This window comes from Salvelinus sp. IW2-2015, linkage group LG6.2, assembly GCF_002910315.2.
Source record: "Salvelinus sp. IW2-2015 linkage group LG6.2, ASM291031v2, whole genome shotgun sequence".
Classification (NCBI taxonomy): Eukaryota; Metazoa; Chordata; class Actinopteri; order Salmoniformes; family Salmonidae; genus Salvelinus; species Salvelinus sp. IW2-2015.
The window spans coordinates 11569887-11592928 of NC_036846.1; the positions used below are offsets into that span (position 1 = coordinate 11569887).

At 41.4% G+C, this 23042-nt stretch overlaps 1 long non-coding RNA gene across 1 annotated transcript; it reads left to right on the plus strand.

Moving 5' to 3' along the window:
- The first annotated feature begins 249 nt into the window (after window positions 1-249).
- LOC111965556 (uncharacterized) lies at window positions 250-9683 on the plus strand. Its single transcript, XR_002877531.2, has 3 exons — window positions 250-356; window positions 8109-8180; window positions 9374-9683. It is a non-coding gene; the product is annotated as an uncharacterized lncRNA (long non-coding RNA).
- Window positions 9684-23042: the final 13359 nt, after the last annotated feature.

Here is a 23042-nt window from a genome sequence, read left to right on the forward strand (position 1 = left end):
TCTGATTTTTTTTTGCCCTTATAGCAGCGTCCACCAGCTGGAGCACCTAGGCTACACCAAACAAACCTTTTCCATAAAAAGAGCCCCCCTAAAAATGTTTCCTAAAGACCTGGAGGCAGTACATTTTCAATTTCAGATCCGCTCGAGTTTGATGGAGTCGGTAACATGAAGCAATAATAGGCTGACAAGGATAAGTCTTGCAGCCTGGCGAATATGCAGTCTGCGTCTCAATACACATCCCAATCAACATTTGGGCACAGAGGGCCTGAAGAGACAAGTCTTCAGGGAGACATCTCACTCGCCCAGAAACCGCCCAAGACTCCAGACCTCTCCTTCTGTTAAGCATGGACTACCCGGTAAGAAATATATTTCAATCTTTTCAATAAATTACAAAAATATAACAGGGTTGACAGACTTATATTTTGGTAATTGACGACAAGTGGTTTGCTCAAACATTTTTAATTTGTGACCGAATTATTTCACGTTTTTGAATTTAAAATTATGCAAAATGCTTTTAGCTTTTAAAATTTAGGAAGGAAATCTATTTGACCAGGTTTATTTTGTTGCAGCTCAATTTTACCTCCTGCAAAACGAACGTCCTTAATAATATTAAAAACGCTTCGGTTTGATAGCTGTCATTATTGACATTCATTTTAAAGATGATGTAAACAACCATTCAAAAGTAAACTCAACTCCTTGTTTCATGAAGTCAATGTTATTTCAAGAGCTTATCCTCCACTATGCTGGGCCTTCTTCGCTAATAGCCTAATCATTTTGTATTAATTTCACCTTTATTTAACCAGGTAGGCTAGTTGAGAACAAGTTCTCATTTACAACTACGACCTGGCCAAGCTAAAGCAAAGCAGTGCGACACAAACAACAACACAGAGTTACACATGGAATAAACAAGCGTACAGTCAAACCTCACAGTTTATTAGGCTACCACAAACAGCACCAATAAGACTAATAACTACTTCGACTTTAGAGAATAAGCAACGCTTTGTTACCTTTTTGAAGATGTGTTACCCTTTTGCAGGTTTTTTCGCTTGGTTGTTTTATTTCTGTTGTGATTGTAGCTTACTCTTTACAGAAATAGAAATATCACGAAACATAATGTGAATGCTGATTCAATCCGTTGTCTAATTTAGTCACCTCATGTTGGGGTTCTTATGATAAGGAAAAGTTACAGAAAATGCAGACCCTATCACCTCTATCCCACCCCTGGGAATTCAAATTAAGCAAGTGAGAGCACACATCCGTGCATGACTCGTTACTTCTAATCTAAATAATTAACAAGCTCTCAATATTCATGTCATGGTGTGCCAAACATGTGAGACATTTTGCCAATATGGTGTCTATTTGTTGTCCAATTACACACACCAATTACATGCAACTCCGATCTTCTGAAAGCTATTTTCCAACGACTTTGTTATGCACGTCAACTTGTTTAGGTCTTTCTGTTCTGTGCAAAATGTGCTCGACATGCCCTTGCAATTTTTAATTTCAGATACACGGGTGCACAAGTTGAAAAAAATGCATGAGCAATTTCCTATTCAAATAATTTTGTATTCAAATATCAACCAAATCAGGCATAGATTTGGTCATCTTAGTGGGTTATTATATATAATACATGAAAAATCTTAAGCAAATAGAAAATTAATGTTTTCAAAATAGAAATGTATTTTTTCATGTGGGCGCCAAGCGGTTATGGCGGGCGATTATTCAATAGAATCATGGAGTTTCTTCTCGTTTGAACTGGGAACGGGGTGAATTAGGTCTTAACTATCGAAACAACTATTTATATATTCATCCTTTGTATTTGCCAATGTGTCAAGTTGAATTACAGTATTTCAAAAGCTACCAATTTATTAACACTTTCAACACTGTTGCATTGTAGGCTAGCTTGTCAATGGCGGAATTGACGACATTATTTGAGAAGAATATGCCTACTTTTTTTGTCAGATTCAACATTCTCATGAGTTAAATTGGCTAGCAATAAACAAATAACTATTGAGCATGCCTACATTAGAGGTGTTGCCGAAACGCAAATCCCATTCAGCCCGAGAAATGTACACCTCTTCCTTTTGATGTTTTGATTTCATTATGCTGTACAAGGCAAATTGGTATTGTCATAATCAGTGAAATATCAAAGAGAATGGCAAGCCCTCTTGAAGTGGCTGGATAGTAGGAATACACATTGAATAATCTCAGACAAACTCGTTCATGCTTATCAATTCCAATTATTCGCCTCTCACACACACAAGCACAATAATCCACACACATACACATTGGCCATACCACTCTGGGTCAGTGGGGGGCTTCTGACCAATCATAGCATAGGGGTCGCTGCTAGAGGTCAGATGAGCTGACCTCACACATTCTCACCCCCCCCCCCCCCCCACACACACACACACACACTCACAAGGAGGCCCTCCATAACAAGATGAAATACAATTATTCCCTCTCAGACAAAGATGTCTTCCATAGCTAAGTGTATACATCACCTGGTCTTTGTTTGTATGAATAAAGAAAACATTCAAAAAAATACCTATACATGTTACATGGTAGTTGCATAGACAGTGTAATTACAGTGTGGGAACACATTTTTGCATAAAACATCTGTTATACCTGTTTGTGGTAAATAATTGTACATTACACAAGTAAGAACCTTACAATAAAGGGGTTCTAAAGTCACTTGTTGTGTGTGTGTGTGTGTGTATGTTTGCATGTGTGCACACCTATGTGTGTGTGTGCACCTGTGTATGCCTGTGTGTGTATATGCTTGTGCTGTGAAGCCTGGGAGCATGCAAGTGTGTGTGACTCGGACAGCTCTAGCTCCTCTCGTCCCGTTTCCGTGGGCTGCTAGCTGGCCGGCCGGCTGGAGCGTGTGAAAGCAGATAACCAGGGCAAATTTCATGACTCACACACTTCCTGCTCTGTGAAGTTATATTAAAGGATGCAGAAAAAAACTATCTGATGTTTTGTCTCCAAATCGATTGCTACACATTGAGCATGTTGGCTTCACCCTTGAGTGTGTTCAAAGGATCGGTACCATGGCCCTAATGTGCCTTGAATATAAAAATAATATGATTCGAGGATGGATTCAGTAGATAAATAAACAGTCTTGTGTTTTCTAACAGTCTTGCCTTCAACCATGTGGTGTTAAATTGACTATTCAGTTTTCTAGTAGTCTTCTAGAAATGTATTAGAATGGGAGGTAATAGCCTATTAGAAATGTGCACTATGTGTCTTTTGGGTGACATGGGACCATGTATCAAGCGTCTCAGAGCAGGAGTGCCTTATGACCACAATGAATACAATTACATGGACAGGGGGGAACTGATCCTAGATCAGCTCTCCTACTTGAGACCAGCCAGATCACCCGTGATACAAGTCAGTATTCGATGTCCATCCATGTCTGAGGATGTCGGGAGATGACGTGGAAACAGGCCACTAGGGGTAACAGTGAGCACTGTTACCTTCAAGTAGGTTTCGGTTTTGCGGGTGTGTTGTAGGCGGGAATGGGCGGGAATGGCGGATGGGCAGATGAAGCCTATCCCCTACCTTAACCATTCTAAGTGAATGCCTAACCTTATACATTTGGAGTTAAAGCCTGAACTTAACCCTAACCTTGTGTTTTTCTTCTGTCAGTGTGATGTTCTGTAGTTGCTGTACGACGTGTGATCCATTTCACTGGGGGGAAAACAGAGTCAGAAAGCCTTATTTAACATGTCATAGGAATGTTTTAACATCTGCTGTACATAGTAAGACCAAACAAATAGGAATCATACCATATTTAAGCAACTCAGATGAGCAGAAAAAGGATAACATTCGTTTATTGGTGGTGGATGGGACGAGTTATGCCTTTACAGCACAGGAGGTTGGTGGCACCTTAATTGGGGAGAACGGGCTCGTGATATTAACTGCCATTCCATTTGCTTCGTTCCGGCCATTATTATGAGCCGTCCTTCCTAAGCAGCCTTCTGTGCTTCACAGCGTGAGGGGTTTTTAAACCCAAAATACACTAATTCATTATCATTTATTGAATATGCCATACGTCTGTTGTGTCTCTGTTGGCTGCCCTATATAGACACATTATAAGCACATTCATAGTGCCTTTTGAGGTATGCCTAAAAAAAAGATCTCAAACACAGAGCCATATTATCCACTAATCACCCCATCTACTGCAACTACCAATATCTTTCTCTTCATGTCCCTTCATGTTAACCTGAATCTCCCCCTCATGTGAGTCATCATGTTCAGACACCTTTAGTTTACACGGTAAGTCTGCCGTCTGGCCAAACAGCGTCAATCGCTTCTCAATGTTTTCCTTTCTGCCGTCACCTCCTATAACATTCTAAATGGCTATTACCTCTACCCCCTACTGTCAGCCACCCAGAGTCTCTCACAACTATTCTGATACAGAACATACTTTCATGCTGGTTAAAATGTTACCTTATGTAGGAGGATACATTTCCTAAAAGGCACTTTTTATAGCAAAAAATATATAAAATAAATATATACAATGGCAAGAAAAAGTATGTGAACCCTTTGGAAATACCTGGATTTCTGCATAAAATTTGATCTGATCTTCATCTAGGTCACAACAATAGACAAACACAGTCTGCTTAAACTAATAACACACAAACAATTACACATTTTCATGTCTTTATTGAACACACAGTGTAAACATTCACAGTGCAGGATGGAAAAAGTATGTGAACCCTTGGATTTAATAACTGGTTGACCCTCCTTTGGCAGCAATAACCTCAACCAAATGTTTTCTGTGTGAGGTAGATCGGGGTGGGGTGGGATGGTAGAGTGGGGTTTGGTATTGCAAGATCAGACCTGCACAACGGTCAGGAGGAATTTTTGACCATTCCTCTTTACAAAACTGTTTCAGTTCGGCGATATTCTTGGGTTGTCTTGGTGTGAACTGCTCTCTTGAGGTCATGCCACAGCATCTCAATCGGGTTGAGGTCAGGACTCTGACTGGGCCAATCTTCTTGTGAAGATGGGAAGGAAGTGCCCATCAAGCCAATCCAATTTGTGGGAGGTGCTTCAGGAAGCATGGGGTGAAATCTCTTCAGATTACCTCAACAAATTCACAACTAGAATGCCAAAGTTCTGCAAGCTTGTAATTGCTGCAAATGGAGGATTCTTTGAAGGACACAATTATTATTTCAATTAAAAATCATTATTTATAACCTTGTCAACATCTTGACTATATTTCCTATTCCTTTTATAACTAATTTCATGTATGTTTTCATGGAAAACAAGGACATTTCTAAGTGACCCAAACTTTTGTATATATAAAGTATATCACAAGGCAATGCTTCTTGTGAATAGCAAACTCAAATTTTGTGAGTGTTTTTTATAGGGCAAGGCAGCTCTAACCAACATCTCCAATCTCGTCTCATTGATTGGACTCCAGGTTAGCTGACTCCTGACTCCAATTTGCTTTTGAGAAGTCATTAGCCTAGGGTTTCCCAACCTACACTGGGAATGTTTAAATTATGTATTCAATATAGACAACAAAAATACATAATGTGTGTGTTATTAGTTTAAAGCACACTATGTTTGTCTATTGTTGTGACTTAGATGAAGATCAGATCAAATTTTATGACCAATTTATGCAGAAATCCAGGTAATTCCAAAGGGTTCTTGCCACTGTGTATACTATACACTACCGTTCAAAAGTTTGGGGTCACTTAGAAATTTCCTTGTTTTTGAAAGAAAAGCACATTTTTTGTCCATTAAAATAACATCAAATTGATCAGAAATATAATTTAGACATTGTTAATGTTGTAAATGACTATTGTAGCTGGAAATGGCAGATTTTTTATGGAATATCTACATAGGCGTACAGTGGCCCATTATCAGCAACCGTCACTCCTGTGTTCCAATGGCACATTGTGTTAGCTAATCCAAGTTTATAATTTTAAAGGCTAATTGATCATTAGAAAACCGTTTTGCAATTATGTTAGCACAGCTGAAAACTGTTGTTCTTATTAACTTCTCTGTGATATGTGGGACGGTAGCGTCCCACTTGGCCAAAAGCCAGAAAAAATGTAGCGCGCCAAATTCAAATATATCTTTCAAAAATCAATCTTTCATGAAATCACACATGAAATACACCAAATTAAAGCTACACATGTTGTGAATCCAGCCAACATGTCTGATTTCAAAAAGGATTTACGGCGAAAAAATAGATTTTTTTATATAAATATGAACTTTACCGAACAAAACATACATGTATTGTGTAACATGAAGTCATATGAGTGTCATCTGATGAAGATCATCAAAGGTTAGTGATTAATTTTATCTCTATTTCTGCTTTTTGTGACAGTTTTTCTGTGATTTGGCGGTGACCTAACATAATCGTTTGTGGTGCTTTCGCTGTAAAGCCTTTTTGAAATCGGACACTGTGGTGGGATTAACAACAAGATTACCTTTAAAATGGTATAAAATAATTGTATGTTTGAGGAATTTTAATTATGAGATTTCTGTTGTTTGAATTTGGTGCCCTGCACTTTCACTGGCTGTTGTCGATCCCGCAGCCATAAGAAGTTTTAAGCAACTGTAAAAAAATAAATAATAATAATACATAATATATATATATATATACAGTATATATATACTGTATATACTTTATATATACAAAAGTTTGGGGTCACTTAGAAATGTCCTTGTTTTCCATGAAAACATACATGAAATTAGTTATAAAAGGAATAGGAAATATAGTCAAGACGTTGACAAGGTTATAAATAATGATTTTTAATTGAAATAATAATTGTGTCCTTCAAAGAATCCTCCATTTGCAGCAATTACAAGCTTGCAGAACTTTGGCATTCTAGTTGTGAATTTGTTGAGGTAATCTGAAGAGATTTCACCCCATGCTTCCTGAAGCACCTCCCACAAATTGGATTGGCTTGATGGGCACTTCCTACGTACCATACGGTCAAGCTGCTCCCACAACAGCTCAATAGGGTTGAGATCCGGTGACTGCGCTGGCCACTCCATTATAGACAGAATTCCAGCTGACTGCTTCTTCCCTAAATAGTTATTGCATAGTTTGGAGCTGTGCTTTGGGTCATTGTCCTGTTGTAGGAGGAAATTGGCTCCAATTATGCGCCATCCACATGGTATGGCATGGCGGTGCAAAATGGAGTGATAGCCTTCCTTCTTCAAGATCCCTTTTACCCTGTACAAATATCCCACTTTACCACCACCAAAGCACCCCCAGACCATCACATTGCCTCCACCATGCTTGACAGATGGCGTCAAGCACTCCTCCAGTATCTTTTCCTTTTTTCTGCATCTCACAAATGTTCTGTGTGATCCGAACACCTCAAACCTAGATTTGTCTGTCCATAACACCTTTTTCCAATATTCCTCTGTACAGTGTCTGTGATCTTTTGCCCATCTTAATCTTTTCTTTTTATTGGCCAGTCTGAGATATGTATTTTTCTTTGCAAGTCTGCCTAGAAGGCCAGCATCCCAGAGTCACCTCTACTGTTGACGTTGAGGCTGGTGTTTTGCGAGTACTATTTAATGAAGCTGCCAGTTGAGGACATGTTAGGCATCTGTTTTTCAAACTACACACTCTAATGTACTTGTCCTCTTGCTCAGTTGTGTACCGGGACCTCCCACTCCTTTTTCTATTCTGGTTAGAGCCAGTTTGTGCTGTTCTGTGAAGGGAGTAGTACACAGCGTTGTACGAGATCTTAACCCTTGTATGAGATCTTAACCCTTAAGATGTCAACTGCTAATTTTCAGATTTACACCACATAGTCCAGTGAAATGGCTGTGTTTATCTGTTGCTGCCAAGTAATGATTTCCCTGGGGGTTAGCCTTGCAATAACCAAGTGGTGAGACACATAGCCCTCTATATTTAAATGTTTCAGGTACACCCCGATAGGTATCTGCGTCACATACAGTATCTTCTATTGACATCATCTTCTATTGTTTGTCCTCATGTCTCTGTTTTTCAGCATAAAGTACTCCATAGCCACTTAGTGTGGACACCAGGTGAGACCACACACACACACAATAACAGTCTCTCTCCTTCACTTCATCCCTCTCCCCCTTCTCCCTAAATCCTCTAGGTTATATCAGCTGTTTTGGTAAACCCTCCCGCATCTGAACTGGCTGACACAGAGGGCACAGCATGATCATAGGTGAGAGGTCACTTGGTCAGGTCAAAGGGAAGTATTATTAAAGAGATGCTTTACATTGAAATACAGAGAGATTTAGTAGTCCCAGAGTTAATGATCCAAGGTCAGTTTTGCATTTCACCTCCTGATGATTATGATGACTGACCGTGTTAGAATAAAAAAACAAGGCTTAATCATGCTCTCTCTATCCATCTGTCTCTCGTCTGCAGATATGTTTTGATGTGAGAGAGGAAGCCAGTCCCGTCATCGCCACCTCACCCACTCTTAACCTCTCTTGGGTATTTTCACGTCTGGATGAAAAGCGTGCCCAGAGTAAACTGCCTGCTACTCAGGCCCAGATGCTAGGATATGCATATTATTAGTAGATTTGGATAGAAAACACTCTGAAGTTTCTACTCGGGGCACCTTATTCATCCAAGCTACTCAATACTGCCCCCAGCCATAAGAAGTTAAAACAAGTCATTTTTGGCAATGCTTGAGTTTGCCTTTAATGTTATTCATGTCAATTAAATGGTGAGAGAAATGACAAGACAACCCAAATACAGCCCTCATTTCAGCCGAGACACTCAGACACAATCACTTCACTGTCTTGAGGCACCTAGAAGCCAACCTAGGTACTGCTTAAAAAAAAGCAATCTTACCTAGATTGATAGTCTAGTATTGAAATAATGAAGGTAAAATTACTTGTTTTGATCTCGCTTACCCATAAAATGAATCAATATATTTAGTCTTGTATCAAGATATTCTGACTTGTATCAAGCCTTTTTTAGGTTAAAATAAGGTAAATGGTCTGCCAATGCAGTAAGATAATTTATCTGGGTAAGACATCAAGTCAGTGCATTGTAATGGTATATGACATTTTTTGCAGTCTTGAGGTTAGCAGGTATTGAGTGTCTATATGGCCCAATTCCAAACCAAAAACTTGTTCCCTTGCAGATCTGCAAATAACTAAATCATTGTCATCATCAGAAAATAGACCATGTCAACAAAAAGACCTACCCAGATCTTTACGATCAGAAGAACATGGGTAATCAACAAGGAGATAGGGTAGAGACCAATGGATAGTATTGGAACCCAGAAGCGACTTATTGGCTCAAGCTATATGTCACAGATGGTAGAATCTCAGGAAGTTGATCTAGGAAATACACTGAGGAATATTGATCTGTGGTAACATTATCTATGCCTGATCTCCACAGGATGTCCACTTCCACTGGGGGCTGCAGTGAGACAAAGCTACTGGGATCTCCTATAGGACCTACGGTCTTCTGACAGACACCTGCTACAGTACCAGGGAGAACCATGGCACCACGGTCCTCGGCTCTACCTCTATTCATCTAGATTCTACACTAGAGTGTGGTTCATGCTCATACTGCAGTGGAACATGATGCCCAGTAATACTGCATGACCAATCTAATCATATTGAAAATAGTTTGTTTCAGTTCAAGTTTCATTCTACTGTACCAGTGTTCATTATATGCAGTTGCTAAAATGTATATGGTTCGCCTTGACAAGATGCAAGCAATGATTATTACATTGTTATTCACAAAGATGATTATTGTTTCAATGAATAAAGATGTCCATAAAACATGTTGGGATTAAAAAGGTTTAAACTGTTCCCATAAGTGACAGGGTGTTTATATTGCTTTTCACCACTCTGTAATTCAGATAATATCCAACACTACCAAATAACTGTTCAGATAAAGTAAATATTGAAGCGACTTTAAAATACTTTAAAGTATTTAAGATATGCTTAATTTAGCCTGGAGATTGCACTTTTGGGACTATATATTCCATTAGTTCCATTGTAAACATAATCAAGTGCATGTCAAGTATTTGAAAGTATTTGATGTATGACTTGACCCAGGTCTGGAGCACTCTGCGACAACCAACCCATGTCTCAGTTACCTTACTTTATTACAGAGCTTTAACAACAGCAGGAAGACAAGACATGCCTCATTTGATGAGCATTAAAAAGAGTTCAACATCTGACAAACATTAAAGGGATAGTTGATCTTCTCACAAACATTAAAGGGATAGTTAATCTTCTCACAAACAAAACACAGTTCAACCTTACTTACTTACTTACTTACTTACTTACTTTATTGTCCCCATAGGGAAATTTTGTTGCAGTGTTATGTACACATTTAAAGTGGCGTTAAATACAAAACAAGATTGACAATACAACTTTCAATAACAGTCACGCACCAATAAAAAAAAAAAATAATAATAGTAAGAAATAAGAAATAAAACATTTAAAACATTTAAAACAAAGACTAGCCTGCTGGCCTTACGGGGTCAATGGGAACATTTGCCCGAGCTATTTAAGAGGGATATCACACCTGGCAACAAAAATGTTTGTCTCGTTCTATTTTCCTGCTGAGGGGTGCCCTAACCTGCGCCCAGAGGGAGTAATTCAAAGTCCAGGTACAGGGGGTGACTTGGGTCTAAAATGATTTTGTGAGCCTTACGGAGGCCCTGACCTTAAAAATCTCACCAGGCCTGTCTGTTTGACTCCAAGTACCTTGCTTGCGGTGGTAATAATCCTTCTCAGCATGTTTCTCTGACTGACAGTGGCATTGCCAAACCAACAAACAATACAAAAGTTAAAATACTCTCAATAAAGGATTTGTAAAACAGAGTCAATATAGTACAGTCTATATTAAAAGAACCCAACTTCTTTAGAAAGTACAGTCTCTGTTGGCTCTTTTGTAGATTCTGGTCTGTACATTTACTCCACTGAAGCTTACTGTCCAAAAAGACACCCAGATATTTATATTCCTCTACAAATTTCTATGTTCTGACCTCTGATAGATGTTGCAGAGGTAGGTGTTGTACGCTTCCTGAAGTCTATGCACATTCTCTTTGGTCTTTTGGTATTGAGGACCAAGTGTGATTCTTCACACCACTCTACAAATCATCTAGGCCGGGCCATGATGTTCCTCGTCATCATGCAAACAGGCTGATCAAGGCAGTGTCATCAGCGAACTTAACGAGGTGTCTGTCAGTATGGGAACTAGTACAACTATTAGTGTACAAGATGTACAGAAGTGGGGACAAAAACACATCCCTGAGGAGAGCCTGTATTGGTGTTGCGTATATCCGACACATGGGGACCTATTTTGACTCGCTGTGAGCGTTGGCTCAGGAAGTCCAACAGCCACAAAAACAGCCCCATCTAAGGAAAGTCCCGAATGAGTCTCTTCAGAATGTAGGGCTGGATGTGTGTTGAAGGCAGAAGAAAAGTCAACCAACAGAACCTGACATGGGATTTGGTACCTTCTAGATGTCTATAGACCTTGAAGGAGGGTAAGAATGGCATCATCACACTCCTCTGCTGGTCTGATAGGCAAACTGAAATGGGTCGAGGAGCTTCTGGGTGACACTGAGAATATGCTTTTCACAATTTTCTCAAGGCATTTCATTACTAAGGATGTCAAAGCGACAGGGCGATAGTCATTCAGCACAGAGGGATTCGATACTTTAGGAATTGGTATAATTATAGATTTTTTCCACCAATACTGGAACGTGTTGCTGGTTGAGTGAGGATTGGAAAATGTCTGTAAAAACACCAGCCAGTTTTTCAGCACAGTGTTTAACACATGCCCACTTATTTTGTTCTGGCCTGGGCTTTTGTATGCGTTACATCCCCTGAACAACTCATTTAGAACATCAGACTGTTGAAACAACAATCTCAACATATTTGTAATGATCTCATTCTTCTCCAACTATAGTTTTGTTTACTCCGACACGAAGTTGTCTGATTCATCTATGAGAAGAAATCAGTTCAATTAGCCATGGTCTCTGGCCCTCCATTCTATCCCCCAGGGTGAGCACACGGTTTTTCCCCTGCCTTATATGGGGGGCGCTAGCCATGGATTTAAATCCTTGCCAGGCCACCCTTGCATTTCCTGAGGAGAGCGTCCTCTCACCCTTTGCCTGTGATGCCTCCTTGTCCACCAGTATCTGTCTTTATCTCACGTTGCTCATCCTTAAAGCCTGTCTATCACCCCCAGCTATAACTGCCTTCTTCCTATCAAGTAGTGATTTTAGATGTTTTGATACCCAAGGCTTGTTGTTAGGAAGATTTTACAGGTCTTTAGTAGCACAACTGACTCAACACAGAAGTTTACATAGTCTGAAATAACCTCTGTGAGTTCATCCAGATCAGAGCTTGTCCTCAAATACCTCCCACATTGTACAGTCAAAACACCCCTGGAGACAAGAATACTGTTGTCATTCCAGATCTGGACAGTTTTAATGTGGCTTTCTCCCTCTCCAGGAGGCGACAGTAAGTTGGCCTGAGGTAGACCACATTGTGGTCTGATGTCCCAGAGGAGGTCTAGTGGTGGCAGAGAACGCCTTTGGTATTGTCCCATAGCACAAATCAAGAGTCCTATTTTTCCTAGTGTGACATTTCACATACTGATGGTATGTGCGCAAAACTTTGCGCAAGTACAGTTGTTAAAATCCCCTAAAATAAAATTTGGTGCGTCGGGGGAGATGGATTCCAGTTTCTGTGGACAGATTATAAATAATCTCTTGATGCCCTTTGTTATATTAGCTTTTGGTTGAATGTACACAACGGTAACAAACAATTGGGGGAACTCACGGGGCAGATAGTAAGGTCGCAGTGACACAGAAAGCAGTTCAATGTCGGGGGTACAGAGTCGCTCTCTTACCAGGATCGATTTACACCACTGGTCCCTGACAAGCAGGCAGACGCCCCCGCCGTGAAGTTTCCCTGTGACTGTCAGATCGCGGTCCGCTCTGACCAGGGTGAAGCCGGCCGGCTCCACTTCTCTGTCCGGGACTCTGTCATCCAGCCAAGTCTCAGTAAATGCCAGCAAACAGGCCTCCCGGTATTCGTGTTGGAAGCGCAGATTCGCTGACAACTCATCCGCTTTCCCCCTCAATGACTGGGCATTAATCAGCAAGGTGGTGGGTAAGGGAAGTTTGTTCTTCATTTTTTTAAGTCGTTGTCTGATTCCCCCGCGTTTTCCACGTTTGCATTTGGGTTTGTAATCCACTCGCAGACAATCAGGTATTAGATGGGCCATTGGGATATCCATCGCGTTCGTATTTGAGTTGCATTGTAGTAAAAACTCCCTGCTGTATTGGATTCCGCTGCCAGCAGCGTTTTCATTAATTAGTCCGTTCGTAGCGGGTATGTACACGATCAACAAGATCAGTCCAACACCCCACCACTGGAAATCCATGGTTGGCAGAATGTTTGTAAACTAAGTGTACAAATTAAAAATAACGCCACTAAGTGTACAAATTAAAAACATAACATTAAAAACATAAGATAACGCCACACCAAACGTCACACACACTGCAGGTCGCAACAGAGCCGCGCCCCCTTGATTACCTTCACAACATTATCACATAGGCCTGGACTACTTTGCAGGATAGAGCTTGTACATTGGTTTGAGGCGGCTGAAAGGTCATTTTTGTGGTGCAACAAGTGGTATTGAATTGACACCCTATAGTTTCTCACTCAGCAATACTAAACCATGAATAGCAGTCTCTCCTAAACTGGCCAGTTTGACATGACTCCCTTCAATTGTTTGCTGTGAAATTGCACACCGGTGAAAGGGCCACGCACGGGTATATGTGCCGGGCAGGTTGAGATAACAAGCGTGCATTGCATTACTTTTTATGTCCATACAACCATTAGCAGTTACCTGGCCATCTCCAACCTCCCTCCCTTTGCCAATTATAATATTTAATAAGGAAGGCACGTCCGAACCCGCTCTCACAATACACTCCGGTGAAAAGCAATCTGCTGCATGCTCCCATAATGGGAGTCCAATTCCAACATCGCTGCTCATTACCGGGCGCAGTGGGAAATCCACTGTGTGCGACGCGGTAATCCCGGTTGGAAGGCGCCACGATCATTAATGGAATGGACAGAACGGTAAGGCAAGACACACAAGGAATTGGATGGATGGAAGATGGATGTGACTCCCAACACATAACCACAGATCAAATGTGTTGGTGTTCTCTGCGGGAGAATATGACGTGGAGCCTCTGAAACTGCCTAACAAATATGTTTTCTCTTGACGTGTAGGCAGGCTGCCACTGAGGTCTACTATATCCTTTAACATGAACATGTCCCTTCCTGAATCAAGTGTGTTGCTGACCTTTTGCTGGACTTGACTTCTTCCTTTCAGCTCCTATGGTGGAGTAAATGGCCTCAGCGGTCGCATCTTCAGCTAACTCTGGTCTGGACGGTTTTCTCCTGCCTTCATCTCTTCCGCATTCATCCTTTTCCATGACTTCACCAACCTTACTTTTTCTGGACCTGTGAATACACTTTGGGACAAATGTGTCCATTCCTAATAGGACTGTATGCTCAAAAAAAGGGTAGCTCCACACAACCCATGCTCAGTGTGTTGATGCACACATCTAGCCAGAAGAGGGCAGCAAATTTAGTCAAAACAATTGAGAAGTTGGTATGTTCATGACAAGTTAAATGAGCTTTGGTGTTCAGGTCATTGGAAAATGTTTCAGTTAACTGCTTGAAATGAATTAAACCACTATTATCATCATCAATAATTTGCATTATACACTCTTTGTAAACATTGTAACATGACAACTTCTGTATGTTCATGTTAAAACTATTTTATCTACAATTAGTCACAATAGTGTGCTGCCTATGGTCACAGAAAAGGTTGCGTCGGTTGGACCTGCATTTTGGCATCCTTCAGGTTACTGAAGCAGAAAGGTCAGGCAAAATGTATTTTATCCTCACTAACCCGATTATATTGCCACTTTCCCACAGCACAACCCTGTGACAGCAACTGATATATTTTGGTTTTGAAGCGCTCCCGCTAGAAATGATCACGGTTGTTTACCTTTTTCAATCACACATATCACCAATTCTCATTCTTATTTAAAATGTCCCCCTTATTTCTAAAATGTAACTTGGAGTAGAGTTATTGAGATAGAGTTGGTTGTATAAAAGAGTATAGAAGGGGAAACCATGTCATTAATCCTGATTGTCGAGGTGAGTGAATAGTTCTGTTCCTTGAAGTTCACTGCTAATAGATCACCAGCAGACGGCAATCTACTGGAACAAACCAATGACTGTACGGAACATGCAGACAAACTGTATACCTCTCATTCATTGTCTTGAAGACACAGACTTGTCTACTCCTAAACAATAGTGCGATTGTGCTTGTATAATGTTGCCATCATGCAATTGAACAAACCCTACTGTTGTGTGCCCTCAAATGTGGTGTCTGGATCAAATAAGGTTACTAAACTTAAATTCAATAGGCTAGGCACACATAGAAAAGGAACACTGCTCACCACTCAAAGCGTTCTGAAACGCTTTCGTTACATACGCCTATTGGAGGGAACGCAACACCCCGCTACATCTCAACTCCCCGTGGAGTGAAAAGGTATGTGATCGTAGGTGCGGGGAAGGACGACAGAGAAAAATACAGTTTACAGGGAATTTATTTATTCCTTAACACGGTAAAGTGGGGAAAAGGGGCTGGACGGAACCAAAGCAAAGAAAGTAAAAATTAAAGAGTCCTCTCCTACCTTCCCACTACTTACCTAACCTTTAGCACCACCTGGCGCACTAACCAAAATACAGGGGGTGGTCCGCCCAGGTCTTACCTAGTGTGCATAGACGGATGCATAACTACTACGAGTTATGTATGCCCGCAGGCCTCTTGCCTAAACACTCCAAGTGTGCGTTCCCCTTTCCCCCCAGGAACAAATGAAACAGAATAATTACTAACGCTTTAAGTGAACAATTTCAATAACTAAAAACACTAAGTCCTATTGGCATACACATACCTCTGAAGGAGCAGCTACAAACTAACATCAACAAACCTTTCACTAACCAACACAGGACATTAAAAGAAGCTCTCTTCCCTGGGGCAGGAACACTGGCTTTTATCAAGCTGGAGAAGGAGTTGGTAATTGCAGAGACAGCTGTATCCCCCGACGAGAGGGAGGGGTCAGAGCTCCAATCTGCGATGGGGCTGACCAATCAGCTGCTTAGAACCCAGGAAGCCATTTCCTGAAATACACACATACAAACCCACAACAACACAGAAACTGGGGAACATAACAGCTTTCTATGGAGAGCCGGATGGAATTCACACTGGGTTGGGAATTGCTTAGCTTTGCAGGGCTTCCACAATTGCGGGGTCTAATCAAAAAGTACACATAGAACACCCATTTGGATGCCGTGAAGTTCACACTGTCCTGCAGGATTTCCAAAAGCAACCCCACTGAGCTAGCTAAGAGCTACCCCATCAATCCGTCCAGACCTAGTTAATGTGAACCGCAGAGTTCATGTGAACCGCAKATTTAATGTGAACAGCATAATTACTGTGAACCTCATAGTTAATGGCACCACAGAAGGTTTTGTAAAATGTGTATTTTTCATGAAAGGGTGCAAGATGGAGGTGGATATTCAATTGGAGTTCTACTTCAATTCGGGTGCTCTGCTGCGCCTCGGAGTCGGATCCCTGGATTCCTGTGTCAAGGTTTATGGTGTGGTTAATTTCCTTAGAAATGCATTGTTGGTTTTGGTACCTTCTGTAACTGCATGTGGAAATGGTTTATGTATATGACAACTTTAAAGGATTCAACAGCCAATGGCTGCTTATTGGAGCAATTATAAATGCATAAAGAGCAAAAATGCAACACAAACGTGCTATTGTAGAGTGTCAAAGATTTGTTTATAATTCACAGGCCGTGGCTCCCTATAAGAGCCTTTTCTGAAAGAGAATCATAATTGAAAGCACTTTCAAGTCCTGGACTAGGCTTAAAGTCCCAATGCAACCGTTTTCATATAAAATAGTGTCTGTGTGACAATAATGCGGTAGTAGATTTCCTTTAAAATGGGCAAAAATAACTTGTTAGCAAAACATTTTTTCTTAAGAAAGAATTTTGCTCAGACTGTCTGGGAGGGGAGGGGAAAACTTAAAACTAACTGTTATTGGCAGAGAGGTTTGGACCTCTCTTTGTTATTGGTCTATTAACCCATTTACTGCATGGTGATGTCACCAGGCAAGCCAAAACTCCCGCCCATGAAAACCTGCTGATTAGAAGATCCTGGGTAGATTATATTTTCACCCAGAAACGACACTACATGGCCAAATGTATGTGGACACCCCTTCAAATTAGTGGATGTGGCTATTTCAGCCACACCCGTTGCTGACAGGTGTATAAAATCGAGCACACAGACATGCAATCTTCATAGACAAACATTGGCAGTAGAATGGCCTTACTGAAGAGCTCAGTGACTTTCAACTTGGCACCGTCGTAGGATGCCAACTTTCCAACAAGCCAGTTCGTCAAATGTCTGCCCTACTAGAGCTGCCCCGGTCAACTGTAAGTGAAGTGGAAACGTCTATGAGCAACAACGACTCAGCCACAAAGTGGTAGGCCACACAAACTCACTGATTGGGACCGCCGAGTGCTGAAGCGCGATGTGCGTAAAAATCGTCAGTCCTCGGTTGCAGCACTCACTAACGAGTTCCAAACTGCCTCTGGAAGCAACGTCAGCTCAAGAACTGTTCGTTGGGAGCTTCATGAAATGGGTTTCCATGGCCGAGCAGCCGCACACAAACATAAGATCACCATGTGCAATGCCAAGTGTCGGCTTGAGTGGTGTAAAGCTCGCCGCCATTTGACTCTGGAGCAGTGGAAACGCGTTCTAAAGGAGTGATTAATCATGCTTCACCATCTGGCAGTAAGAAGGACAAATCTGGGTTTGGCGGATGCCAGGAAAAAACTCTACCTGTCCCAATGAATGGTGCCAACTGTAAAGTTTGGTGGAGGAGGAATAATGGTCTGGGGCTGTTTTTCATGGTTCGGGCTCGGCCCCTTAGTTCCAGTGAAGGGAAATCTTAACGCTACAGTGTCCAATGACATTCTAGACGATTCTGTGTTTCCAACTTTGTGGCAACAGTTTGGAGAAGGCCTTTTCCTGTTTCAGCATGGCAATGCCCCTGTGCACAAAGCGAGGTCCATACATAAATGGTTTGTCGAGATCGGTGTGGAAGAACTTGACTGGCCTGCACAGAGCCCTGACCTCAACCCAGTTGAACACCTTTGGGATGAATTGGAATGCCGACTGCGAGCCAGTCCTAATCGCCCAACATCAGTGCCCAACCTCACTAATGCTCTTGTGGCTGAATGGAAGCAAGGCCCTGCAGCAATGTTCCAACATCTAGTGGAAAGCCTTCCCAGAAGAGTGGAAGCTGTTATAGTAGGAAATGGAGGACCGACTCCATATTAAAGCCCATGATTTTGGAATGAGATGTTCAACATACTTTTGGCCATGTAGTGTATTTAAGTGATAATGCCTGAGAAGCGGGTGTTTGGAGGATATATTGGCACGGGTGTTGTTAGGCCCGAGACTTACATTTTTCTGTACATCCGGGAGACGATTCTACAAGTAGATAACACCTATCACATCTATTCTCTCTGACTCTCTCCACATATGAGTGCTGTGTAATCTTGAATCTCTGACTTTCAATTTATACCTCAGTTTGAGTATGACATCATCAGTTCTGCACGGTCTCTATACAATTCCACCTCAGTGCCACCTCAAGGATCCACAAAGAGGTGCCCAGTACAAACAAATGCAAGGGCATAACAGACACACAGTATGTAGATTCCCCTATGGTCCACTTAAGCATCTGTAGAGTGTCAGGTAGCCTAGCGGTTAGGAGTGTTGGGCCAGTAACTGAAATGTTGCTGGTTCAAATCCCCGAGCTGACTAAATCTGCTGATGTGCTATTCAAAGAGTGTCTGCTAAATGGTTCACGTCATGAGCAGAGGGGGAAAGCAATACATTAAGTGTTTATTTAACTTCACATTATTCATTTTCTCCTTCCTTCTCTTTTGCTGAGAAGGCAAGGGGCCTTTCTCTGTTTCTCTCTCCCGCTCTCTCTCCACATCCGCTCATCTCTCTCTGTTTCTAGCGCTCTCTTACCCTTTCTTGAAATCAGAAAATAACTGAATACATTCATGTGAGCTGATGTTAGCTGATGTCTCCCTGTACATCCTCTCTCGCTCTGTCTCTCACACCCAGATGAATTTCCTATCCCCCAGAGTACCTTTGAGGGTTCTCCTACCCCAGCTGTGCAGAATAAGGCCCAGATGCCTGGCATGCCTGACCAGAGAAGCTGGATACTCCCTCGAGGCAAAGGCCACAAAAATCAAGTGGACACACACACACACACACACACAACACAACACACCACACACACACACACACCACACACACCACACACACACACACACACACCACACACCACACACCACACACACACACACACACAACACACAATGCAGACCAAACCAGTTCATCCTCCCTGGACAATGAACACAACTTCATTCCTTTTTGATCCTCCTGTTGAGTTGTCCTGAAGCTTGATCGGCAGGTAGTCTAGTGGTTAGAGCATTGGGCCAGTAACCAAAAAGTTACTAGATCAAATCCCTGAACTGACAGGGTAAACATCTGTTGTTCTGCCCCTGAACAAGGCAGTTAACCCACTGTTCCTAGCCGTCATTGTAAATAAGAATTTGTTCTTAACTGACTTGCCTAGTTAAATAAAAATGTGGAGGGGTCCTTAATGTAATGAGCTCAGGCACTGACAGTCAGAGGGTCATCTAGCCTTGTGGGCGTCCTTCATGTAATGAGCTCAGGCACTGACAGTCAGAGGGTCATCTAGACTTGTGGGCGTCCTTAATGTAATGAGCTCAGGCATTGACAGTCAGAGGGTCATCTAGCTTTGTGGGGGTCCTTAATGTAATGAGCTCAGGCACTGACAGTCAGAGGGTCATCTAGCTTTGTAGGGTGTCCTTAACGTAATGAGCTCAGTCACAGACAGGCAGAGGGTCATCTAGCTTTGTCGGGGGTCCTTAATGTAATGAGGCTCAGGCACTGACAGTCAGAGGGTCATCTAGCTTTGTGGGGGGTCCTTAATGTAATGAGCTCAGACACTGACAGTCAGAGGGTCATCTAGCTTTGTGGGGTGTCCTTAATGTAATGAGCTCAGTCACTGACAGGCAGAAGATCATCTAGCTTTGTGGGGTGTCCTTAATGTAATGAGCTCAGTCACTGACAGGCAGAGGGTTATCATCTAGCTTTGTGGGGTGTCCTTAATGTAATGAGCTCAGTCACTGACAGGCAGAGGGTTATCATCTAGCTTTGTGGGGGGTCCTTAATGTAATAAGGTATGTTAATCTAGGCTGTATCACATCCGGCCGTGATTGGGAGTCCCATAGGGCGTTGCACAATTGGCCCAGCATTGTCCGGGTTTGGCCRGGGTAGGCTGTCATTGTAAATAAGAATTTGTTCTTAACGGACTTTCCTAGTTTAATAAAGGTTACATTTAGGGTCTGTGGGGTATCCTTAATGTAATGAGCCCAGGCACTGACAGGCAGAGGGTCATATAGCTTTGTGGGGGGTCCTTAATGTAATGGTACACATTATACACTGAAACAGTCATCACTTTTATGCAGCCATGCAGTCATAACTGCTTTGATTGAGTTTCTTTTCACAGTTACAGGAAGGTGCATCAGTACACCACCCTGAATCCAGGACTCCTTACGAGTCACAGAACTGTGTTAGACCACAGAGTTAAAGCATAGGGACTAGCTCAGGGAGCTAATGCAAGTCTTCAGGTCTCAGGCGAGGTTACTCATCAGGCGAGCTTGGTTTATCGTACCTCCTCCGTTACACAGACACGATTGGTAACTCTCAAAATGCATACTACCGTGCTTCGAGCACGCAAATTGGAACACAGGAGGGTCGGAGTATGAGTCCAAAGAAAAGTATGGGAAACGGAGCACGGAGGGAACTTCTCAAATGTGTACTCCATTTGTATATATTTAGAAGCATGCATCGATACATGCTTCAATTGAAAGTATGTTCAGAAATATGATGCTACCACGTAAAAAAACGACGCAAAATGTTTTCAAATCAACGTCGGACACTATTTAAGCTAAATCTAGAGAAAATACACTCCGACTTCAGAATGAAATGTTGCCTATATTATCTTGATACGTTAATAAATACATGCTGTGTTAATTTTGGAACGCTTACCTGCCTACGTACCGTAGATCGCAAGCCCATAATAAGTCAATAGGGGTAACTGGCTAGCTACTACTAATAGCTAGCCCACATTTTCTTTTACATCTACCTTGCATAACATTACTTTAAGGTCATTTTTGTCTGTTTAACTAGCTGGCTAGGTAGATCATTATGATTCACATATCTGGCTGATAATTATGAAGTAAAACATTTGCTTTGTGTAAACCTTGTTGCCATTGTCTTGGCTGGAAGAAGGTTCAGTGAATGGGGAGGTAATACAGTAGGAAGAGTGCGAGTGCTTCTCAAATGTAATGTTTTATGCGTTCTCCACACTCTCGACCTTAGAAGAACATACTCAAGAGAACGTAATCGGAGAATGCACTCAGAGCATGAACGTGTGGAGCACGGTTGTATGCATATTGAGAAACACCCGATGACTCAATATGTGCAGACAGAAATATTACCACATTATCACACACTGAGGATGACAGTATTTCTACATCAGGTGATATAACCTACCCCTTTCAAATCTAGGGCAAGGTTGTGGGAGTCCACTCCATATTGGATAACAGAATGTGTGTGTGTGGCGATCTGCCACCTGCTGTCTTGAGAAACACCACTCTTTGATTGCAATAGTTGAGATAATTTCAGATAAGAACAGCCTACTGTAAACATATTCAGGTGCAAACTGATGGAGCAATTCACAATGATACTGCAGCCAGCAACCTTCCACACCCTACCACCCAGCTAATAAGCCCTAACTCTAAATAAGTTTGCGAATTTGGGGGACATCCAGGAGCAGAAAAGAACCAGCAGCTTATAATGCCTTATGAATTAGTGTTAAAATGCCCTGTATGAGATTATCCACATAATGACTTGGGAATCCATGCAGGAGTTCCGTATTCAGGTTTTGGCCCTTAAGGCAGAGTTACATGTATATGTGTAAGGTGGAATGACACTATATCACTTAATGAGCATTAGTGGTGTAAAGTGCTTAAGTAAAAATACTTTAAAATACTACTTAAGTAGTTTTTATGGGTGTCTGTACTTTACTATTTATATTTTTGACAACTTTTACTTATACTTCACTTCATTCCTAAAGAAAAGAATGTACTTTTTTATTCCATCCATTTCCCTGACAGCCAAAAGTACTTGTTACATTTTAAATGCTTAGCAGGAAGAGAACATTCCCAAACTTATTACAGCCAGTAAATTTTTACTTTTGCTTAATAGAAGGAATTTGAAATGATTTATACTTTTACTTTTGACACTTAAGTATATTTTGGCAATTATATTTACTTTTGATACTTAAGAATATTTAAAACCAAATACTTTTATACTTTTACTGAAGTAGTATTTTACTGGGTCACAATCACTTTTACTTGAGTCATTTTCTGTTAAGGTATCTTTACCTTTATTCAAGTATGACAATTAGGTACTTTTTCCACCACTGACAAGCATGTGCATTTAATGTAACTCCTTAAATATGTAACTGCCTTAAATATGGAACTCCTGCATGGTCTCTGAAGTCGATACACCCCTGTAAAGCATTTCATTCAGGGCATTATAATACTGCTTCATAAGGCATTACAAGTTGAAAACCTTGCAAACCTGAAAACGGAACTCCTGCATGGATTCTGATGTCGTTACCCACCTGTGGAGCATTTCATGTAGTGCATTATAACATCCACAGAGCATTATGGCCAGACTGAATAACACCTTAGGAAGCAGTGTTAAATTGACTGGCTGTAATGCTCTGTGGATATTGCAATGTATGTATGTTTATGTGC